The 25,414-nt window shown below is 44.1% G+C and overlaps 1 long non-coding RNA gene across 1 annotated transcript; it reads left to right on the top strand.

The window, feature by feature from the left end:
* The first annotated feature begins 21,626 nt into the window (after nucleotides 1-21,626).
* On the top strand, nucleotides 21,627-25,138 carry LOC125513673. The gene is made up of 3 exons (XR_007286080.1): nucleotides 21,627-22,666; nucleotides 23,928-24,038; nucleotides 24,824-25,138. It is a non-coding gene; the product is annotated as an uncharacterized LOC125513673 (long non-coding RNA).
* The last annotated feature ends 276 nt before the right edge of the window (nucleotides 25,139-25,414 follow it).

Genomic DNA, 25,414 nt, shown 5'->3' on the forward strand with positions numbered 1-25,414 from the left:
CCTGCTCCTCCGCCATGCGGTCGCGCTCCAACAACTCCTCGATCTCCGCATTGCCATCTAAAGACAGATAGAATGCCTCGTCCCTCCGTCTTCCTTTCGGTGAAAACCCAAACACTAGTTCCGGCGTTGACCGCCTCCGGCGTCGCCTACCACGGACAGACGGGGCCATGGCGGACGTGGTGAGCGACGTCGGGCCGGTCGGGGCTTATGAGGATATGGTGAGTTGGGTCACGGTGGCACCTGAGAAGGCCGGGAAACAGTACTTATAGGCGGAAGGTAGCGCGACGGTCATCGGAATTCAATGCATAATGGCTTAGCGCGCCAGCTTGCCGTGGAAAACTAGAGAAACTAAAATTATGACTGTGCCGTCCCGTCCTGTCTGGGTCGCACGCCGGCATGGCGGTCAAACGAGTGCACTCGAATCATCTCCCTCCTTGTCAATAATGATTCCACGGATTTAAAGTGTATCTTTTTTCGCATCAGTTAGCTGCCTTAATTACGGTCGGTTGCACGCAGGCACTCAGAATCGCTCACAGGCAATACGCGAAGCAGCATGCAACGAGTCGCAGCCGAGGGCACGCATGCAGCCACTTAAATCACTGGAATTAATTAGGCTTAAACTTCTGCATGCCGTTAATTATTGCCATGCCTTGGTCTTGTTGCTTTGCTCACGGGACTAATAAATCCCGGACGGAGAGAGTACCTTGGTTGGTGAGAGGTTTGAATTAAGCCTGCAAACCAGAAAGGAGGTACTCCCTCCGTTTTTATTTAGTTCGCATATTAGCTTTGGTCAAAGTCAAGCTTTACAAACTTTGACCAAGTTTATATACAAAAATATTAAGATATACAATAACAAATCAACCAAAAAAATATTAAGATATACAATAACAGATCATATACAAATATGTAGCTCCAAAAGCAGAGATCTAGAAAAAACATCTGTTCTTCCTACTAACATGGATGCTTCTCTTGGCCAACATTCAGTACAGACTGAAAGACAAATTTGTTTGTGAAGTCTACAATTCCTCTTGCAAACGTAAGTGGTTTCACCAATAGTTGGAACCATGAGAATGAACCACACATGATGGAGGAACATCCACTGCAATATGATTTGGTCTTCTCTCGATCACACCGCGAGACTATTTTCGGAATACAAACTTTAACTTAGGCAAAATGATGCCAATTGTATAATCAGACCAAAGCAATGAAGCACCTAGTGTTGGCCAATAAATATTACCGTACTACTTTTCTGCAGTCCATGAAGTGACTATCCAATCTTTCTGTGTCTATTTTCAAATGGCACTGCATGCAGTGACTATACTATTCTCTTGTGCAGTTCAACCAAAATTACGGACACTTTATTTGTTTGCCAAATAGCAACGGGCAGACATCCCTGTCTGCACAAATATCAAGCAGCTAGTAAACATATACCACACCTTGTATTTTTGGTTTAAACATGTCTCTTCCGCTTAGCATCTGTCATGTTCTGCACTGGACAATCTGATACAGTTATGTTTTGCCCTAGACAATTTCATACTGAATTGATTTGTTGGTTCAGAGCAAGCGCCTATTCTTCATCAGACCAAGGATATCCATGTTCGCAGTGATGGAAGAGGTGAAATCAATACAACCGAAACTGAGCATCCAATCATTGAATCCTGTCCTCCACCCTGCCAATAAAGTCACATGCAAACCACTAGTATTACTATCTAATGACAGTACAAAAAGAGTAGCAAGATAGTAGCAAACCATGTACCTTCGTAATGAACAGCTCATAGTGCCACCAATTGGATATAAAGGTTTGGAAAAAAAACATGCTCCTAATGTTGAACCAGTTGGACTTTTTGTGCAGTTCCACTAAAATCGAGCATCCCTATTTGCATAGATATTGAAAGTGTGATTACTCTAAAAGTGGCACTAGTTGAAGCATAGACTCACAAATATAAGCATTCAATTTCATAATGGGAAAAGGTAGCAAGACTGTTTCTAACCACCTGTTTGAAGGAATAACTAAAGCAACAGCAGCTGATGTCAGGAAGGCATACATAGTTTTTTCTAAAAAACTGAGCCATTCCTAACCTTTCCTCTTCTTTTAAGAAAATTTTGTGCAGTTCTACTAAAATAAAATGCCATCACCGCCTTGACAATTCAGTGACACTGTACAAAAGGAAATGACTTAACATTACATCATGATGTCAGGTATGTAGTCGACAGGCATTAGAGACAAACATACAAACCTCCTCCGATAACATAATGAACATTAATTTTAACAAAGGTGTGACTAGCTTTACCGGGATAATTTGAGTGAACTCTACACCCTTTGTTCCTTAATATAAGACGTTTTCGCGGTTCAATTTAAAGTACCCAAACGTCTAGTATTTAGAAAAACAGGTAGTAGTTTTCTTGAGCACATATCTGGGAAAGCTTGCCACACTTTATTTATGTCCATACGCTAATGCAACACCATTCGAATACTACAAATATACACTAATCCAGTGGCTAGTGCAACAGTAGAGTAGTTAGTTTATTACAGGGTACAGTACAATGGTTTTACTGAATAGATTTCAATAAACTCTAGCACTGGAAGGTTTCTATAAGAATTAACAATACAAAATGTAAAGGTAACAAGTTTCGGCATTGGTATACTAGCTCTGCATGAGCATTAAACCAAATACAAAAGTCTGAAGGTAACTAGAATTATTAACTAATAACAGTATAAAAAAATTGCAAACCATGTACCTCCAAGGTAAATATCATTTCAAACTCGAGGGGACCTTAAAAATTGCTATCCCAATCTTGATAATCCATCAAACATAAAAACTTGATCGAACGAATCAAGAAAACAGCCGGAGGAGGAGGTGCCCATTCTTGACCTTTCCTCTTGTCTTCATAATTGTCTGTGCAGTTTAACCAAAATAAAATGACATCAGCGCCTTGGCATTTTTGTGACACTGTACAAAAAAAATTAACTTATCTCAAGAAAGTGAGGTATGTAATCTATAAGCATTAACGGTGCAAAAATCTGAAGGTAGTAACAAGTTTCATCATTGGTATACTGGTTGTGCAACAGCATTAGAATGCCTTAGACTGCTGTCGTTGCTTAAATTTATCGGTGGCATTAGACTGAGAGCGGCATTAGTTAAATGTGGCATCACTTTAGCAGTAGCATTGCTTGACTTGACTGCTGGCGTTATACTAACAGCAAAAAAAGTGGCAATAAGAGCATGGGAGTCCCATTCAGATAGTGGGCGCACCAGTACGATGTACCTCCACGGACGCAGAGTGGTGAGGGAGGTATGGTTGCCCAGAGCAACAAATATCCAGGCAGCATATGTTGATTACGTCCCATTTTTGCTCTCTTTAGCCACCTTTTTCCTATGCGAGGACAACAAACCGATCGACCTGGTCATTCTCAATTGCGTTGTCATGCCTTTCTACCCTTCTTCAACCAAGAGACACGAGACCTGTTCCTTAGCTACTGATTTCCCCTTTTCAACCTAGATGCGGGTTCGATGCGTACTCTCTTGGACAGTACAGTCTCCCTTCCTTTCCTTATTCAACCCAGACATGGATTAGTCTGCATGAAGTAGGGTTTCCTTTAATAGTGCAAATTATGGTTTTCGTCTGCGTGGCCAGCAAAGCAGAGGATAGCAAATTGGGAAGATGGTGGAGTGGAAAAAGATCCAAATGCAACGACGTGGCAGATGGGGCAATAGAACAAGGTTATGGTTCGAAAAGAGGTAGCATACCTGAGGGTCGGCGTGAAGTGGCTTCGCTCGTGGTTGTCGTCCTCCGCACACACTACGGCAGCGAGCTTGGGGACGGAGGCCATCCCGCACGGGTGCTAGGTCTGAGAGGACGGCCTTGTCGTCAGTGCGTGACCTCGTTCGCCGACGACGAGTGCGTCAACGCTGCACGTCCTTTTCTTCCCCGGCGGATCTGTGACCACCGGTGAGGAGGGAGAGAGAGGGGCCGTCTTTTTTAGATCTGGAGAGAGGGTGGTAGTGTGAGAAGCAAGTGGGCAGCCCTTAGCAAGAAAGCGCTCAAACTCCAGCCTATATATCTTTTTTATACTATTAGTACTGGAGGTGGAGTAGTGGTAGAGTAGTTTATATTTTCTCTGCGTACAGTACCAGTTAGTCGTGCTTCAAAACTGATCGGCACGCCATTAAAAAATAAAGGTCGATAACTAATGCGGCACCTCGGGCCAACGCGGCCAGATCGCATTTTGCATGAGAAATTACACACCATGTTTCGTTGACATGTGGTCTCGTTCCAACATATCAGTGAGACGACAACAAGTAGTAGGAGTATTTCCGAACGGACATGTAGGCCGGGGCGCCTCTTCGTGAACCGTGGAAAACTTGCAACCGTCCACCGACTCTTCGCCTTTCCCTCTCGATTTGGAACTGTTGTCGCACGCTCTTCCTCTCCCTCCTCCATTTTCCTTCAGCCCTTCACCCTTTCTTCTGACATTGTTCGATTGTCTTCTCCATGGAGGGAACAGGCCGGAAACGACCCCATTATTCTTGCCCCGATCTGAAAGATGACGTGGTGGAGGAACTCATTGATCAGTGCGACGTCATCACCTCGGCTAGCATGGCAGGTTCGTTCAAGCCCATTCTCGACTCAACTAATAACATCATTACAAAGAACCCAGGAGTCAAGGAGCGGTTTGATCTCCCCTATCTTCTTCGCCGTGACCCTGATGATGACTGGTGCCGACACGACGGAGGCCTCGCCCTATGCAAGTTGATGCCGCTTGATAATGATACATATGATGTTAAGATGCCATCGCTTGAGGGGAAGGCTTGGGCGGGGGCAAATGGAGATTGGGTTGTTTACATTGGGTCCAACTGCGAGTGGGAACTTGTGAATGTGTACACTCGTCACCGGGTTCACTTCCAAAAATCTCAGCACACTGCCTAGAGGTTGAGCACACCGGTAATGTACGCACGTTCAAATACAGTCATGGTGACTGTATTCTACGGAAGATAGCAATTTGTCGAGTTCCCAACCGCTCTTGGAATTACAGTGACTATGATGTTGTTGCTATCTTCGACAAGCTTGTTGCCTTCCTTGATGGTTTCACTCGATGGATATTGCTCAAAAATCAGTTTCTGTACACGGATGAGTACTGTGATGCAATTCAATACGAGCGCCTTGTGTTTGCTGCCACCACTCGTGGCACTATTTTTGCATGGCATCCTAGTAGTTTCGGTACGTTTGTCTTCCACCGTAATTATAATTGTTTCATCCACATGCATGCGAGTTAGCAAGTTTCCCTTTACTAATTAACCTTCTTCTTGTGTTTCCAAGGTCCTGTGAACATCCCACCACCTATACTTGAAAATTTTTATAACCAAGGGGGAGATGACGATGGTGATGATCACGAGCATGAGGACGAGCATCGCCCATATACTCTGTGGTGCCTGGCAACTAATTCCGATGGATCACCTCTTCTTGTGTGTATACATCCCACTGATGATGTTACTGGTAAGGAAGCAGGTATCTCCCATGGTCGCACTCTCCGGACCTATTCCAACACCCATTGCATGGTATTCGGGATGGATACTAGTGTGCTAGCGCCAACTCCTTCTCCCTGGTACAGAATTGATACTCTTGGAGAAAACTCGCTCTTCCTTGGACAAAACTATCCGATGATGGTGAAAGGCGATCCAACTGCTGTTGACACATTTATGAGAAGCAACTGTGTCTATACCTCGGACATTTGTGTGGTTCCCTACCCTGGTAGGGATATAGTAGGCCGCTCCAGCCTGGATGATCAGTCCTGCGTTGGTTTCCAAATCGATAATCGATGGCCCGTCCCAGAGAATCACTTGTGATTCAAAGCAAGCGTTTCCAACACCGAGGAATGGTTGAGTTGAAGTTCATTTCATTGCTTGTTATTTTTTGTGTGGTGAAAACTTTAGTATTTATAATGTAGCCTCCTTGTCGATGTGGGTTGATGACCTGTTGTATGTAATAAAATGATATGCGTGTGATAAACTTACTAAATTTATGAATGGCTTTTGAGTCGCTTCTCTGAGTGAATGGTGCGACGAGGCAAAAAAATATTTTCCGAATACATAATTGTACATGCATTGCAATAGGTTATCGGATGAGGCCAATCAACAATAGTAGTACACTATTTGTACTAGCTTCAGATGCTTCGCGCGTCGGGCGGGTGTTTTTATTGTAGCATATGTTAATGTGTTCGCTGTACGTAACCAGCACCTCGAATCCTCGATACTAGTACTATATAGTAGGAGTAAGTAGTAGGGAGTAGTAGGGTGGCATGGGCCAGAACAAGCATTCACGTCCAGGAGTACGGCACACGCCACCACCACGACATCCATCTTACACCATATTATTTGTTGGAGTCCGTGCTAGAGCAATCTCTTCAACCTCGTCGTTTCTCTAACTTCAGCCATCGCGCGGCGGGCGAGGTGGGGGTTTGCCGATAGTCGGTTTCCTTAACTGCGGTCCCACTTGTAAGGCCAACTCCAACGCACGACCCCAAATGCACCTCCATTTTGCACGGACTCCAACGATAATTTTGACTAGAAAAGCAAGACCAAAGAAAACAAGAACCACAAGAATACATTTTACTACTCCTGTAAGTTGGATTAGTGCCTTCTTGATGCATTCATTGTTGATCTGCGGAGGCTCGATCTTGCGTGCTTCTTTCTTCTTTGAGTGTAAAGAAGTAGACGTTGCTTCCTCGCATCTAGTCTCATGTCTAGCCTCTATTCTAGTAGGAGTATCAACAAGTGCACTAATCTCATCCGATAGCAGAACCGAAGATTTGGTCGGGTTTTTCCTCCTTTTGCCGACACGTGGGACATCCAGCATCCAGGTCATGTCATGAAAGAAAATAGAGTGGTAGTTGAAGCCACAAGATGTGCATCTTGGGTTAAACTATAAATAAAATCTTACTACTCTTGAATAACTCCAAAAGCGGCCACCGAAGATCTTCATTGGATTTGTTCTTCATCACCAGCACATCGAGGTGAAAGATGTGCAGGTTTAGTGGGTCCTCTTGCGTTTTCACTGACATGTGGGGCCATATGTGAGCAAACAGACGATGGGCTCCGCGCGTCCGCTGGCTGGCTGAGAAGAGAGATAGAGGAGGGCTGAGCACGGACTGCAGGAAATTTGTTCTACGTACCTCGATATAGTGGGGTGGCATGGGCCATAACTCAGTAGCATTCACATCTAGCAGTACAGACACGCCACCCACACGAGTCCCATCCCACACCAATTTTCTTGGAGTCCGTGCTACATCCATCTCTTCTCCCTCCTGTTTTCTCAGCCATCGCATGGTGGGCAAGGTGGGGGTTTGCCAATAGTCGGTTTGCTCAACTACGGTCCCACTTGTAAGTGAAAATGCAACACCGCACGCATTCCCGCTTGAGCGGCATGCCAGACCAACTGTGTGGGGGTGCGACGCGGACACGGCAGGCTTTTCCTTTTGAACTCGTAACTTATAAAATTTGGTTCTGCTCCATGGCGCGACCGATAGATAGAAAATAATGATTTTGCCTAGATTAATGAGAAGTTTGGTTCTGGCGCCGTTCATGCATGGAGTACATACGAAAATTATGAAGTTGATGCGAAAGGTAAGATATTTACTATAGTATCATATACTACTACATGGATTTGACGGAAAGATAAAAATACATACGGATCCATCAACGTTCAACGACATCCTCACGCCCTAGTGCGCCGGGTCACCAACCGATGTGTGAGGAGCGGTGGCGTTGGTGGCGAGCTCAACGTGCTTCTGAACAGTGCCGTCCAAGGTTGCCCTATGCTCCAAGAAGGCCAGCGTCCTATCGTCCTCCTCTTGCATGTAGTAGTCCTTGTGGACGATTTGCGCATAGACGTGGGTGATTATGTCGATGGTGTCGTGCTGCGCCAGGCGCTGCGCGACGAGCGCGACCTCGAGGTGGACATTCTCCGACGCGACGGCGGGCAGTCGCAAGGCCACCAGTGCGTCAAAGAGGTTGTTACCATAGTGGCCGTTGAGGGTGGCGGGCATCCAGAGCCTGGGCGCATCAGCTGGAGGCTTACGTCAAAGTCGTCCGCAAGCTTCTTGACGACGGTGAACTTGTCGAGGAAACCGACGAGGACCTCGTCGAACATGGAGACGAAGCTGTCGTCCAAGCGGCCCCTCGCCCTGGCGGCCTCAAGCAATACTACCTGGAGACGTTCCTCGGTGTCGGTGGACGTGGTAGTACTCCTAAATCCAGACGGTGGTGCTACTAGTACTAGTAGTAGTACTACCAATGTAGTAGTAGGAGTACTAGCATTGTACTACCCATTGGTCAAATTATTACGTGCTACTCCTCATAGTGAAGTGACAAGACCCTGCGCCGGAGATGACACCTGGGTATAGGCGCCATGTTCAGCATACCATAGTCAGCCTCACCGTCTGCAGTCACTATCATCATGGCTGTAGAGCTAGCCTGCTTACAACTAGCCCTGTTCGACATAATTTCCCATGCGTAGATGCCCGTGCATTGCACGGAACACCAAGATTGGAGGTGGACGGCTCCGGCAGCGGCCATCGCGCCAGATTTTTCCACGGCCTTCTACTCCTAGATGTGTACACGTGTGCTGGTGTGTGTTGTGTGCTAGGTGTGCGCGAGTGCGTCCTTCTGTGCATGCCACCGCGCAGTGGTGAATTGTGCGCGAGTGCGTCCTTCGCGCGCAAGAAGTTTGTCCTCAATGCGCCCTCAATTTACTAGCGTGCGGGGTGCTACCCCGAGTGGTTTCAACTTTGTTTACTTCACCGCGTGTCAGATGGGCCTCTAGTTTACTTATTTTCACCCACTGCCACATGGGCCAGCACACGAAGATACAGAACACGAGCTGACAAGGCAGCATGTGGATTGGTTGACCGGTCAACTAAACAATATACGGAGCTATACGCTGACACAGTGAGCGTATAATCCATCGGTATAGAGAGTTCGAGTGAGAGGGGAGGCCCGTGAGAGATAGCAGAGAGAGAGAGAGAAAGAGCTACTCCCTCCGTTCGATAATATAGTTCCAACATTTTTTTAAGTCAAACTTTTGAAACTCTGACCAAGTTTATAAAGAAATTACTTATAAGATAAATGATAGTATGAAGTAAGTACATGTTGTGATGAATCTAATGATCGTTCCAGATGTAAATGTTTTTCTCCACATATACCTGGTCAAACATTTCTGAGGTTTGACTTTTCAAAACATCCATATGCTTATGGACGTGACAGAGTCCCTAATAAGAGAGAGAGAGAGAGAGTGAGTGAGTGAAAAAAGTGTGTGTGCGTGTGTGAAAGAGACATGGACAACACACGATAAAAGTAGAGAAAAAGCGTGTGTGTCTTATGCAAACATATCACACATGCATCTTCGACAACGGAGGCAAGGTGAGGAGATAGTGTGTGGTTGTTTGGAACCGAGAGAGCAAGACCCCTAAGCTAGCACGTGGCCAAGAGGGGTCTGACAAACAAGGGAGAGAGGTCGATAAAGACGTACAGAGAAAATGCAGACATGGGGAGGAGAGAGTGTGTGTTTGTCATAGAGAGATCCCCTGGAGATCGTGATGGGACTACATGGGTGGGAGATCGAGTCACAAGGTGTGTGCGCGATAGAAGATGCCCCGAGAGATATCGAGATAGACGTATGGATGGAAGGAGACAATACGTGTGTTCCTGTTGGCTAGTAAGAGATAATCATACTTAGGATGGGGAGTGCTTGCGCCTATGATGAATTGAGGGATTATGGTACTTAGGGGGGTGCGTGTCACATGGAGAGAGAACAAGGGCGGAGAGTGTTGTATGGGTCTATATGTATAGCACGAGCGAGACATGTGTATGTGTGAACCAGGGAGATATAAGGCTAGTTTGGCTTGCGTCCTGAGCATCTTTTGCCTGGACTGGGGTTTTGGCTGGATTTCATGCACACTTGTTTGGTTGCTACCCTGTGAAAAAGAAAGCCCGGCTGGCCTGGGTTCCCTTGCACTTTAATTAGCCTGGCTGAACTCCAGACACTGCAAGTAGCCTGGCCCAGGCGACCGATTTCGAACGCCTGGTCATGCTTGGTCGTGTGGCCACTAGGCTAACAGCAACATGGATGGATATTAGCATTAAATAATTGATGCATGGATTGATTGATGGGACGTTGATGCTTTGCCTGGCCCAAGCATGAACCAAACGCTTCAGCACCACACAAGCCTGGCCAGGCAGAAATATTTTACATCTCACGTCCACACCAGGCAGTACTAGCCATCAAGGCATGAGGGTCAGGTCACGAACCAAACTTACCAATAAAGTTTGAGAGAGATTGAGGACCCCGATAAGGCTAAGTGGTGCGTCAGATAGCCGAGAGGGGGAAAGAGATATTCCATCTGCTCGATAATGCAGTGCATGTAAATTTTTTAGAAGTCAAACTTTGGAAACTTTGATTAGGTTTACGCAAATGTTATTTATATATACAATACCAAAGATACATCATACAAAACTACATCTCATGGTGAATCTAATGACATATGTTTGTCGTACTAGATGTAATTCTTTTTCTCCACGTACATGGTCAAACTTTGTGATGTTTGACTTTTCAATAAATCTATATGCTATGGACCGAGGAGAGTGCCTCAGTCAAGACAGATCAAGTGCGTGTGAAGGAGAATAAGTAAGTGTGCAAAAAGAGTATGTGTGTGAAAGAGAAAGTGACAACAAATGATAAATTAGAGAGAGAGAGAGAGTGTGTGTTTTTTTGTTTCTTATGCGAACATATCACACATGCATCTCCGAGATGGAAAAGCGAGGCGAGGAGATACACGAAGATAGCTAGTGTGTGATTGTTTGCAACGGAGAGAGACACCCCTGTAGCACATGTCCAATAGAGGTGTGGCCAACAAGGAACAAAGGTCGAGAGGGACACATGGATGGCATGGACGCATGAGGAGGGAGAGAGGGTGTGTTTGTGATAGAGAGATCCCGTCGAGATCGTGAGGGGACTATATGGGTGGGAGATCGAGGGAGTGCGTGCGCGATAGAAAGATGCCCTGAGAGAAACCGAGATAGACCATGCACATGTTTGTGATGGAGACTAAGATTAGCTAGTCATATACATATAGGGGGGACTGCGTGTGGCTACAATTGAGTGAGAGACCATCATACTTGGCTAGCTGGGCATGAGATTATGTTTGTGCGCGTGTGAGATGGAGAGAGAACGAGGGGGAGAGATAGAGTTTTAGATGGGCCTATCGAGTGTGAGTGAGATATGCATGTGTATGTGTGACCCAGGTGGATGGAGAGTTTGAGAGAGGGGGGAAGAGCTCCGAGACGAAATTGTGGTGCATGAGAGAGTTACAGGCAAAGAGCCAAGGAATCTGTGTGCGTACGATGAGTGCACCCAAGATATCTAGCTTGGACTAGCTAGAGTATCATACATAGTGTGCGAGAGAGACCTATAGATGGTGTATATATGCATGCGAACTAGAAAGACCCCCCACACACACACAAAGAGAGAGAGAGAGAGAGATGGAGAGAAAGGGAGAGGGACGAACAAGGTTTTTGTGTCGGATGCGTGCGACAGAATTGAAGATTGTCGGAGAGAGAGAGAGAGAGAGAGAACAGGAGTCCGGGAGAGGGGGAGGTCGCTTTTTATGCATCAAAGACTGATATAAACCATGTTTCGATATAAACTTGCATTCAAATATTTAAATTGGAGAACATGTTGTCTGCAATCCACACATGAACAGATATATGCGTATATCAAACAAGTTCATTAATTTGACTTTCAACATGTTCATGGAGTACTATAATACTATACAACATGCTACTCGATTGAGGTGTTCAATTTTGGATTTAGTTCACTATTTTGACCTACTGAACGAGCTATTTCATTGAATTGAGATATTTCATTTTGGGTTTGATTCGCGTTTTTGAGTGGGTCAACTTTTTGTCATATAGTAAATCGCTAGCAACGAGCATGTAAAAACACATTACTTCCGAGCATCATCTCTCCATCTAAAAAAGAAGTGGCAAGCTAATATTTCAAAATTTGATCCGAATCGACTTGGTAAGGTAGACGTGGATGCTCGTTCTCCCAAAATTTGAACGAACCGTTAAACATCCTCTCTGCTCGGTGGAATTCGCCCGAGCAAATAAATGGGAGACGCAAAATTACCGTCCTATGTGGGACACGCACCAATTGGCCCGTTGTACATCGAGGGTAGGTTCGTAACTTCATCCAAGCGCGCCTTCTCCTCGGCCGAAATGACATGTGCCGAATAATTCATAAACCATGGTCGGCAAAACACGCTCTCCTCGCCCGAAATAGCTCGCGCCCACTATTTCAAAACACGCTCTCCTCGCCCGAAATCGCTCGCGCCCACTATAGTTCAAAACACGCCCTCCTCGCCCGAAATCGCTCCCGCCCAGAGAAGCAAAGTTACTCTACTATCCCCGACCCTCAGTACACAGACCCAAGCCGAGAAACCTATAGGCAAGGGTAGAACTGTAACTCCCCCTCACATTCCAGACAAATGCGTTCGTAAGACATGGTTCCACTCCCCTCCCAATTTCCGCCGCCCGTCCCCATTCATACCTCGTGGGCGCCAAATCACCTTCTCCCTGGGAAGCTCCCTTCTCCCAAGCGGCGAAATCTCAGCCCCACCTCCATGGCGCCCCCACCGCACCAATTTCACAGTCGCCCTCCTCCCTAATGCCGAAGACGCTGCCCATTTGCCGTCGTGCACTGGGCCGTGCGCCTCTTACTCCGTGCTGCTGGTGCTGCCTCGACGACGACCGCGTGAATTGTACCGGAGCCGATTCACCCTTGCCGTTGTTCACGGCGCCGGAGCGGCTCCAACTTTGGATCCGTCTAGAGTCCTGGCGCTGCTTCGGTGTAGCCGTCGACCGTCGCGACATCGCTCTTTCCCTGCCGCCGGTCGCCACCGCAACCGCGCCGGCCTCACCGACTCGACAGCTGGACCTGCCTACTTCACCATGCCGCCAGATAGGTCGCACCCTCATCTCAAATCACTTATTTAGGCGTCAGATGTCTGAATTTTTATTCTGGGCCAATCGATTTGCAATGGGAAGCAGCACCCCTCGAGGCGGCGGAGCTCCTAGGCTGCCGGTTGGCTAGTGTCTAACGTAAGGGTGCGGGGCCGCAAAGTTCGCCGCGGAAGCAACGCTTAGATGGCTATCTTTTAGAGTTGCATGGGTTGAAGGTACTGCTGCCGCCGGATCTGGATGACGGGGAGTCTTTGTTGATTGGCCCGAGGGCGGCGCAACCACGACAGTGCGGTGGGGCGGGGAGCGGGGTTTTGGCCGGGGCCACAGACGGCGGAGGCAGGCTGCTCTGCCGTTGGTCGCTGGCTCTTTGGGGAAGATCCCGAACTGTGTCAGCCGGGAGGCATAAGACGGCCAGCCATCCAGCGTAGATCGGACAATACCAAAATAAAATAAAATCGTGCGACCCCAATTTAGTCTTCAGTCAACAGACGTGTGACCACTCTCGTACCTTGCTGTTGATCTCTTAGTGTATTTCTTCAGATCAAAAAGATATGTTGTTCTTAATATTATGCGTTATCTGCATCTTCAGACACACCGTCTTCTGACTCACCGCAGCTGCTCCAACAAGGGAAGTATACACCAGAAGGGAGCTATAGTCCCGACTCAATAGTTCCCTGCATCGAATGCGCGTGCCCGACATGCACAGCCACAACAACTGCAGGGCCATCCACAAGTCGGCACATGATGCTCACTCCTATGGATGGTAGCCAGATAGGTTGTACCCTCATCTTACTTGTGTGTGTCTTTGTTATTCATCTAAGCATGGAAAATAGATCATCACATTTCACTATATATTCATGCTGATCTCTTACGGGTCTTGTTCAGGAGTTAACGCTGTTCCATAGTTCAGCTAAGATACTTGTTCTTTAGGTAACACTGTTCCATAGTTATCATCCATCAGCCAATGCTATCCCACAGGCTGGTGATTATAGTATTATACCACTTCTAGTATTTTCTATGTTGTTCTTTAATACTTTTGTGTGCCATCTAGTTAATCTCGAGTACAAATGATACATATTCTGTAGCTTTCATCTTTGTTCTCCCTTTAGTTTATGAGACCTGTTGCTGCTAGTTAACCCCAGTCCTACTATTTATGTCGTCTCCTACAGGCACTCATTACATAAATCTAACTACTAGTTGTCTTCCATGCATGTCAGATATAATTGCACACACTGATATATCCACAAGAACCTCATGGAGCAATGTAAAGGCCAATAAACTTGATGTCAATGATACCCAATATGATGGAACATGTAAAGGCAGTTCTTCAGAAGATTTGCAGAAAGATGATGAATCCTCTTCACCCCACAAGGTCCTTGCTCTAACTTGGCCTGTGATATGGGTACAACATGCATATAATGTCCTGGAGCGTATCTACTCTGTTACAATGCCATGTGCTTAGCATGCTGATCATGCATGTAAATATGTCATGCCTTCCTGTTTTTCAGTACCTATTCCATTCATGATAACATGTTTTCAAATTTAAGTGTTGTCATTCTACTCTATCGCAATGCCATATGCTTAATTTGGACATCATGCTTCTGAATATCTTATGCATTGTTATTCATCAATATGTACTTCATCTATCTACCATACCATGTTTTTTTACATTGAAGTGTTGTTCTAGTGCTCTGTTGCAATGCCATCTTATTTTCCCAGTCATACACGTGTATGTTGCCTTAGTTATTTCTGTATGTATTCCGCTAGCATACAGTTTTACATTCAACTAGTGTTTTTTCTGCTGCGTTGTCCTGTCGTATCCCTAGCTCTTACACCATACTCCCTCCGTCCTGATTACATGTTGCCGAAATGGATAAAAAAGGATGTATCTAGAACTGAAATACGCCTAGACCCATCCATTTTTTTCCGGATGGAGGGAATACATGTCAATATGTCATGCCTTTCTATTCTTCAGTACCTATTCCATCTCTCTGCTGTCGCATGTTTTATAATTAAAGCACAATTCTTCTATACAAGGCATGCAAGGGGAAGACGACTATGTTAGAATCTGAAGGGCTACAAACAAGGCCTTTGCAAAAGATCCAAATGCCAGGAGATAATAAACCAACTCCAGTTTTTAAAGATACTGCTCCAGCACAGAGAAACCCAACTCCTACTGATAATAAGCAGATTCCAGTGGCCAAAGAACTAATCTGCTCCAGTCCAGCAAAAATATGTCAACTCAACTCTAAGAAGCGTGTGCGTATCCTTGCATCATGAAATTTTATAGCATGCTGATCATATTTTCTACAGGTTTCTTACCCATCTCTCTTTTAGAAAATAAGCTTAACAGGTAGAAGAATTTCTGCACTGATATCGTCTGTGAGGAAAGATTCTTGCAGGAATTCTCTGTACTCCAATGCAGATGTAAGTACCTGTTGTATATCACTATATTTTTACGTCAGCATGTATTTTGTTAATCGGCGTGAATCCAACCTTTATCTGATCTAAATTTAGTTGTAGCAAAATGTATGATTAAAGGCCATAATGTTGATTTTTGTAAGGAAAACTGCCTGGTAGTTTTGCATCCTGAGCGGCATGAGTGTACTATCTCATATTAGTGGGTTTGATTACTTTGGTTCTTAAGTGGGTTTTCAGTGTTTTTTACTGTGTTTTTTACTGTGTTTTCTTGTCATATCCCTAGCTCTTACGTCATACTCCCTCTGCCTGGATTACATGTCGTAGAAATGGATCAAACTAGATATATCTAGAACTGAAATACGCCTAGACCCATCCATTTATTTCCGGATGGAGGGAATACATGTCAATATGTCATACCTTTCTATTCTTCAGTACCTATTCCATCTCTACTATAGCATGTTTTATAATTGAAGCACCATTCTTCTATATAAGGCATGCAAGGGGAAGACGGCTATGTTAGAATCTGAAGGGTTACAAACCAGGTCTTTGCAAAAGATCCAAACGCCAGGAGATAATAAACCAACTCCATTTTTCATAGATACTGCTCCAGCACAGAGGAACCCAACTCCCACTGATAATAAGCATATTTCAGTGGCCAAAGAACTAGTCCGCTCCAGTCCAGCAAAAGAATGTCAACTCCATTCTAAGAAGCGTGTGTGTATCCTCGCATCATGAAATTTTATAGCATTCTGATCATATTTTCTACATGTTTCTTACCCGTCTGTCTTTTAGAAAATAAGGTTAAACGATACAAGACTTCCTCCATTGGGATCGTATTCGAGGAAAATATCTTGCGGGGAATTCTCTGTGCTCCAGTGCTGATGTAAGTACCTGTTGTATATCACTATATTTTTACATCAGCATGTATTTTGTTAATCGGCCTGAATCTAACCTTTATCTGATCTAAAATTAGTTGTAGCAAAATGTTAAAGGCGCCAATGTTGATTTTTGTAAGGAAAACTGCCTGGTAGTTTTGCGTACTGAGCTGCATGAAGGTGCTATCTCATATCACGCACATTACTGAATTGTAGTGCTTCTCTGGTTGCCCATTCATTCATTGTGTCAATGTTGCTTTCGTATTACCTTACCTGGCTGATGATAGCTGTGCCATATTGTGTTAATTTGGTGTAGGCTAGTTGCCCAAACGTTCATTGCATCAATGTTGCTTTCCTATTATCTTACTTGGCCAATGATAGCAATGCTAGTGTGTTAATTTTGTGCAGGCTACTGAAGATAAGAAGACAAACTCTGAAAACAGCAAGGCAACCCAATTGTTTCTTTCCAGTAAATCTAGGCTAGGTAATATGGCAATAACTCATGATTAATCTGTTTGGTTCCCGTCCTAATTATGTTATGATGCAGTGCTCAAGACACTCTCCACTATCAATAATACAAGCCTGCCAAAATCGCCATATGAATCTGTTCAGTATCCTCTGTCTCGAATGCGACGGAATAAATGTATGTTTGTGAACCAATTAATGGCTGAAGCAATGATGGAAATGGTGGATGAATCAGAGGTGCAGAGTCGTGCGACACAACAACTGATCAATGTTTTCAGAGACAGTGTGGAAAAGCAGCAAGAACTTGCCCACATGCTTATGGGCGTCATCTGTGCTGAGGTTGCAGATTGTGACATTGTAGATGGTTAGGTTCTACTCATTTATTTGCACTGGCATCAATCTTTGATTGCCCAGTGGATGTAATTTCCTGTAATATATACTGGATGTGCAATGTTATTCCCTGTATGCCGTACCTTTGCTCGTCGTAATGGGCTCAAATTATCTAATTTGGCCTGAAGACATGAACAAACTTTAGTGGACCCATTAAGTTAGTGGGCCGTTAATAGACCGAAAGTTAATGGTCGGCCCTCTTACCTCCCGGGTCGTTAACAGGCCGACATCGAAGCGGGCAACAGGTGGCCCCAATTTATTTAACAGGCTGTTACTAAGTTTGGGTTACATATGGCCCAACTATACTGTAAGCCTTTAGCAGGCCGAAAGAGACAGCGGGCTTGTATTGGACCATGAATAGCATGGGCCGCTAAGAGGCCAAAAGTCAGGTCATATTGTAAATGGCCCAACTGTGTTGTGGGCCTTTAGTAGGCCGAAAGAGAAACCGGGCTGGTATTGGACCATGAAGGGCATGGGCTGTTAAGAGGCCAAAACTAAGGTCCGACTACAAATGGCCCAACTCATTTATGGTCCGTTAACAGGACGAAAGGCACACAAGGCCGGGAATTGGCCCAACACTTAAATGGGTTGCTAAAAGGCCAAAACTCAGGTCCGACTATAATTGGACGAATTGATTTATGGGCCGTCAACAGGCTGAAAGTGACACCGGGCCAGAAATTGGCCCAACACTTAAATGGGCCGCTAAAAGGCCGAAACTCAGGTCCGACTACAAATGGCCCATCAGATTTATGGGCCGTCAATAGGCTGAAAGACACACCGGGCCGGAAATTAGCCCAACATTTAAATGGGTCGCTAAAAGGCCAAAAGATGTACATCCTAAAAATTGGCCCATCCATTAAATGGGCCGTTAACAGGCCGAAATCTCATCGGGCCGATATTGAGCCCAAATATATAGCGGGCTGTTAACGGGCTCGAACTAACGATGGGCTGCAATGGTGTCAAATCTTTAACGGGCCGAATTGGCACATCTCGTATGGGTCGTGGGCTTAAATGGACCTGACACAAGTAGGCCTTATATGGGCCGACCTGCTAATTTTTACTGGGCCGGCCTTTTTCACCGGAATGGGCCACTGTTGGGCCGTGCCACGTGTCAACCTATCATAGGCGCCTCCTGTCCAATGAGTGGATGACATCTGTCCAAACGACGAGCCGACACATGTTTCCTCTAGCCAATGATGATTTTACACGTGGAAAATCCCCATTGGTCGGGGCTGTTAACGGGTTATCAGATCCAAAACCTGACCCGATAGCTTGACGGCATTCCGTTACGGTGGATGCCACGTGTCGGTCACCCTTGACGAAAGCACTTCTGTGACGCGCGATTTATCGTCATGGAAGTGGACACTTCCATGATGATAATTTTGGTAATGTCATGGAACACTTCTACGACAGCACAGGTATGACTATCTTGATTCTGTCATAAATTTGTCATGGATGTACATGCATGACAAAAAAGCGACCTACTGTGACAAACACGTATCATCACGAAAGTGTATTTTTTTGTAGTGTATGAAACAAGCTGCCTTACAGGAAATATTTAACTTTGTGCAAACTAAAGAAGAGAGCCTCCCACAAGCTTGGGGGAGGCTTTGCCAGTTACTTAATGCTTTGCCTGATCATCCTCTTAAGCAAATGAAATACTTGATATCTTCTATAATGGACTAACCGATGCTTCTAGGGACTTCCTAGATAGTTGTGCTGGTTGTATTTTCAGGGAATGAACTATTGCTCAAGCTGAAGAATTATTGAATAGCATATTGAAAAATTATGATGATTGGACTATTCCTGAACCACCGCCTAAACCCACTCTAAAGAATAGGGGTATATTATATCTCAGTCCTGAAGATATGCAAGAGGCAAAGAAATCCATGAAGGAAAAAGGTATTGAAGCTGAGGATGTTAAAAATTTACCTCCTATTGAAGAAATACATGGGCTTAATACACCACCACTGCCTTAGGTGGTAGAGGTAAATTCTCTTATGAAGTTCAATGATAATGATAATCCTCACAATATGCATCCTAGTCAATGCCTTTATGAGTTTGAAAACTACATTAGGAAACAAGATCACTTCAATGCAAATGTTATGAAACAATTGAAATATAATTCTGATATGATTGCTCGCTTGAGTGACTTGTCATTTAGAATATCAAATGATGTTAGAGGTGTTCGAAAACATGCTTCTATGGTTCAAACTCAATTAGAACAAGTTGCTAAATCTCAAAGAGAATTGCTTGATGAAATGAATCATAATATGCATGACTTTGCTGTTAGAGTTGTAACTAGAGGAGGTAAAATGACTCAGGAACCACCTTATCCTGAGGGACACCCTAAAAGAATTGAACAAGATTCACAAAGAAAAACACTAGTGCACCTAGTCCTTCTAGGAAGAAAAAGAAAAAGAAAAATGATAGGACTTTGCACACTTCTAGTGAACCTGAAATAGAAAAACCTCCTGATAATGGTAATGAAGGTTCTATCTCCGATGCTGAAACACAATCTGGTAATGAACACTCACCTAATGATAATGAAAAAGATAATGATGAGGTTCATGAAGACTCTCAACAAAGCAATGATAAAGAACCAGATAATGATGTTCAGATAGAACCACCTGTTGATCTTGATAACCCACAACCTAAGAATAAAAGATATGATAAAAGAGACTATGTTGCAAGAAAATGCTACCTCTTGAGCATGCGTTGGTTTTCCCTTGAAGTGGAAAGGGTGATGCAGCAAAGTAGCGTAAGTATTTCCCTCAGTTTTTGAGAACCAAAGTATCAATCTAGTAGGAGATAACACGCAAGTCACCTAGTACCCTGCACAAACAATCAAGAACCTTGCAACCAACGCGATAAAGGGGTTGTCAATCCCTTCACGGTCACTCGCAAAAGTGAGATCTAATAAAGATAGTAAGATAAATATTTTTGGTATTTTTGTTGTATAGATTGGAAAGTAAAGATTGCAAAATAAAATAAATAGGAAGCTGGAATTGTAGATCGGAAACTTATATGATGTAAAATAGAAGATTATATGATGGAAAATAGACCCGGGGGGCATAGGTTTCACTAGTGGCTTCTCTCAAGATAGCATATATTACGGTGGGTGAACAAAATTACAGAGCAATTGATAGAAGAGCGCATAGTTATGAGAATATCTAGGCAATGATCATGCATATAGGCATCACGTCTGTGTCAAGTAGACCGAAACGATTCTGCATCTACTACTATTACTCCACACATCGACCACTATCCAGCATGCATCTAGAGTATTACGTTCATAAGAACAGAGTAATGCATTAAGCAAGATGACATGATGTAGAGGGATAAACTCAAGCAATATGATATAAACCCCATCTTTTTATCCTCGATGGCAACAATACAATACATGCCTTCCTGCCCCTACTGTCACTGGGAAAGGACACCGCAAGATTGAACCCAAAGCTAAGCACTTCACCCATTGCAAGAAAGATCAATCTAGTAGGCCAAACTAAATCGATAATTCGAAGAGACTTGCAAAGATATAAAATCATGCATATTATAATTCAGAGAAGAACCAAATATTGTTCATAGATAAACTTGATCATAAATCCACAATCCATCGGATCTCGGCAAACACACCACAAAAAGTATTACATCGAATAGATCTACAAGAACATCGAGGAGAACTTTGTATTGAGAACCAAAGAGAGAGAAGAAGCCATCTAGCTAATAACTATGGGCCCGAAGGTCTATGGTAAACTACTCACACATCATCGGAGAGGCTGTGGTGTTGATGTAGAAGCCCTCCGTGATTGATTCCCCCTCCGGCAGATCGCCGGAAAAGGCGCCAAGATGGGATCTCACGGGTACAGAAGGTTGCGGCGGTGGAAAAGTGGTTTCGTGGATCCCCCTGATGTTTTAGGGTGTAAGAGTATATATAGGCAAAATAAATACGTTGGTGGAGCTCCGTGGGGCCCATGAGGGTGGGGGGCACGCCTACCCCCCTAGGCGCGCCTTCCTGCCTTGTGGCCGCCTCACGGAGTTCCATACTTCAACTCCAAGTCTTCTGGATTGCTTTCATTTCAAGAAAGATCACCGCGAAGGTTTCATTCCGTTTGGATTCCGTTTGGTATTCCTTTTCTGCAAAACACTAAAATAGGCAAAAAAACAGAAACTGGCACTCGGCCTTCGGTTAATAGGTTAGTCCTAAAAATAATAAGAGAGCATATTAAACCCCATTAAACATCCAAAACAGATAATATAATAGCATGTAACAAGCAAAAATTATAGATACGTTGGAGACGTATCCACTACAAGAATACCCCTTATAAAGCAACGCACATTCTACAACATTTTAGCTATACGTTGTAAATTCCTTAATAGATACGCATATTAAAGGTTGCAGATATGCGTTGCAGATTTACATCTCTTGACCCTATCGTGGGACATATAAAAAAAACAGGGAAGGAGAGAGAGATGCGCCAGAAACAGATCCCCCGATGCCCCTCCTCTCTCCCAAGTCGCCGCCACCAACCGCCTCGTGACCCTCCTCTCCTCCTCGCCGCCGGCCCTCCCCTGCCCTCCTCCCACCTCGCAGCTCCGGAGGCTACCGGATCCGCCGCATCACCCACCCACTTATCCCTCTCACATCCCATCTCTCTCTTGATGCGACTCCTCGTTGCGCTACCTGCGGCGGCTGATTCAGGCGACATCCAGCCGGCGAATCCCGCCATCGCGAAGCACAGCCTGACGTCCAATCACACCGTGGCGCCCTTCCATGCGGCTAGATCCGGAGGTAGCGGGCTCCAAAGCCCACCCGTGACCTTTCCCTGATGGCTAGGGCTTCGGGCGTCGGCTAAGGCACCGGTGGCCATGTCGTCCTCTCTTTCGGTGAGTGAATCCCCTCCCCTGGCTTTGGCCTCTCTCTCTTCCCCTTTATCTAACCTCTGTTCTTCTCTTCTCCTATAGACGTCTAGGTATACACCCCTGATTCTATTGCTGCTAATCCCTGTCAAAAAAGTTTGGCCCTTGTGCAATTCACTGACGAACACTGATAGGCCTGTAGACTGACTTCTGATCTCCATTGATTTATATTTATGCACGGATTGCTACTCTATTAAATTACTAATATTAGATATCAATGGAGCATCAAATTTTGCTAAGTGCTAATTCATCCATCCTTGATAGATGAGTCGTTAATCCTTTCTATTTTTAATATGTAGAGAAGCGCTACTTCATATATGCGGACCCCATGTTAAACAGTCTAGTACAAGAGTTACAATATTTAAGGAGGGATCCAGTCTTAGTAGATCTCTGTATTGCAGTTGTGATGAGTTACTAATCAAAGTTTTTGTTGCAATTTCACACTTTTTGGGAGTCTGATGGTCAGGTTATTTAGGTGGAGGTTGTAGCTTGCTAATGGTGGCTTTCACGTCCAGTGCAAATACTAGTGGACGTGGACCTATTGGGGAAAGCACGTACATCTTTGTGTTTAGTGAGCAGGTGAATTAATAATCCACATTGTTTCTTCTATGATTTTGCTTTGATGCTGTTGATATGATTCAGAACACTGATAAATAAGATAGTAAACATTTTCTTTGTCATTTGGTTATGTGATTGTCCTCTCATACATTGGAGGAGGGTAGTGGAGGCGAAACTGGGCCACGACCCCCCTTCCAAAATTACAAAAAGAATTTTATACCAAGTTTATTCACTACTTTAGCACAGCCCAGGAGATAATGCCCAGTAGCAGTCTAGGAACAGCATCCATCCCCAATTCTCCACGGCTCCGATAGACTGCTACTGCAGGGCTAGATCACTACCAGGCCACAGCTATTGTGAACCATCGTCCGCTGACATGATTTGAGCAACCGACCATTGCGAACTCGTCCGTTCGTCTGATGACCTCCTTGGCTCCTCCTCTTTATCGACTTGTCTATCCCCTTCTTATCGGTCGGAGGCTTGGAGCTGCATGTCGCTGACGCTGGCAAGCCACCATGCCGGACGGTGGACACACCAGCACTTGTGCGCACTGGACCTTAACCCTCTTGCTGGGTTACGGTGCCTTGTTGATTGAAACCAAACGCCTTGGACACTGCTGGTTGGTGCTTCGTGCTTGCTTGGCTAATTGCTTGGTTAGTTTACTACAGAAAGTGTATGTCCTATTTTTTGATTGGAACGGAGAGAGTAACTGAGAAGCGAGGTGTGATGATAATTTATTCATATAGATGTCCACTGCATTGGTTAAATGCTGGAAAATTTGATGCATTATAAGTTCCTGATTTAGATATATAGCAACAATGGAAACGACATATTATTTAGTCATATAATTATGGGATCCCTTCAAATTATCGCTTACACATATTCTATGATGAGTAGCTTTTTCATGGATATTGTGTGTTCTTAGATGGATTTGGCCCCCTGTTGTGTTTTGGTCACGCTCTGCCACTGCTCTCATAGCATGCAGTTATTATATATGCACTTGGTTCAAGTCAATGCAAAGAATTCATCTATACCAAGTACTTATCTACTAATCTAAAAAAGATACTTATCTACTACCACTGTACATCATAGTGTAAAAAAACTGAATCCTAATACCCCACTTAGATGCAACCTACACCTGAGCTTTATGCATGTTCATGTCCAAACATTCATATACTAAAGCTTGCAACAAGCACACGCACATATACACCGGCAACAGCTCACTGTTAATCATCATATTAGTCATTCGTTAAATAGAGGCTCACTGTTTGTTTGTGTGCAGGTTTCCGAAGAAAGAAATACTCAATGCCATTCGGTGGTTTTCAATGTGCCAGGCTCTACATTCATACTACATCATTGAGTTTTACCTTCAACTAAGACTATTTCCGTTGAGGTGATTATTTATTTATTCCTTTATTGCTTAGATTAGCTCTAACCTGTTTTCAGCCTTGTTTTCTGCTCTTATTCAACTATTTATGTACTCATATCTAGCCAATTGTGTACCTATTGTTGTGTGTAATTTAATGTGAGGCGCCGCACTCATCCGTTCCGGCACTGCCGAGATGGAGGCGACATCACGGATGGCTGGAGCTGCGAGTAGATTTGTCCAAGATACAAAAGTGTCCGTAGTCATAGTTCTGGTAACTGTCCGTGATCTCCATATGTTAACTGTTTGCGAAGACGGAAATGCAAGTAATGTTCTTCTTAGATACTCTTGCCTTTTTGATTTGTACATTGCTAAAGTGACCACTGAGCTCATACCACTTTGATTCATAAATTGCTGAATTACCCTCATGAACTCTTGCTGTCATGGTTTGTAAATTGCTGAATTTCCCATTATGCCGCTTGCATTGTTCCATACAAGCAGTGTCTATTATGCTTTTAATCTGTCAACTAAGTAGGTACTATGTTATTAGTGGCTTGCTTTTAGGCCACAACCAAATCTGTTTATTTTTCTCCGAGTCTGTTTATGTTTGTTTTGTGACCTGAAGTAGTATATTGAGTTGTAAGGGAATACTTTCAGGTCGGAACTTTTCTTTGTAATAGTTGTAATCTAGGCGGGCAACCAATGTTTCGAAAGTAATGACCCATTGTAAGAAGTAATGTTTCCTATTTTCTGGGCAACCCATCACTATTTGCATTGTGTTTTAACAATTCATTTTCTTATTTTGTTTGTAGATTCAAAAGATATACGGATGATTACATGGGTGCGTGGCAAGTATACTACAATGATGATGATGATGATGTTCCTGGTTCACGATGAAGACGATGATGGCTGTTCTCAGTTTTAGTTTAGTTGTAGGGATGCTTTTCCTGTTGGATGATGTTCCTCGGTTAAGTTTTAGTTTAAGTTGTAGGGATGTTGATGGATGATTTTAGTTTAAGTTTTGCTGTCAAGAGAATATTCAGGTTATGCATCACATCTGGATGTTATTACTCCTGTAATATCAACTATTGTAATCCCACAGTTTTTTTCAATATATGATTTCTTCCTGTCGTGCGTATATTTTTTATTCCGACTTGATATACATACTTATCACCATTATGTGGAGCATTAATTTAATTACTGGCAATATATAAAATATTATTCACATTTTATATGTAAAACACCTACAGCATTGCAAATTCTTTGTGGCCAAGTAATGGGATTTGAAATCCTGTAGATGAGATTTCAATTCCTGGACATTAACCACCAACGTATATGAATGTTGTAAAAGTCAGTTTTATGTGTTGTACTCTTGCAACGGTTCCTTTTACCAACGGAAGTAT

Source organism: Triticum urartu, chromosome 1 (genome assembly GCF_003073215.2).
Source record: "Triticum urartu cultivar G1812 chromosome 1, Tu2.1, whole genome shotgun sequence".
Taxonomy (NCBI): Eukaryota; Viridiplantae; Streptophyta; class Magnoliopsida; order Poales; family Poaceae; genus Triticum; species Triticum urartu.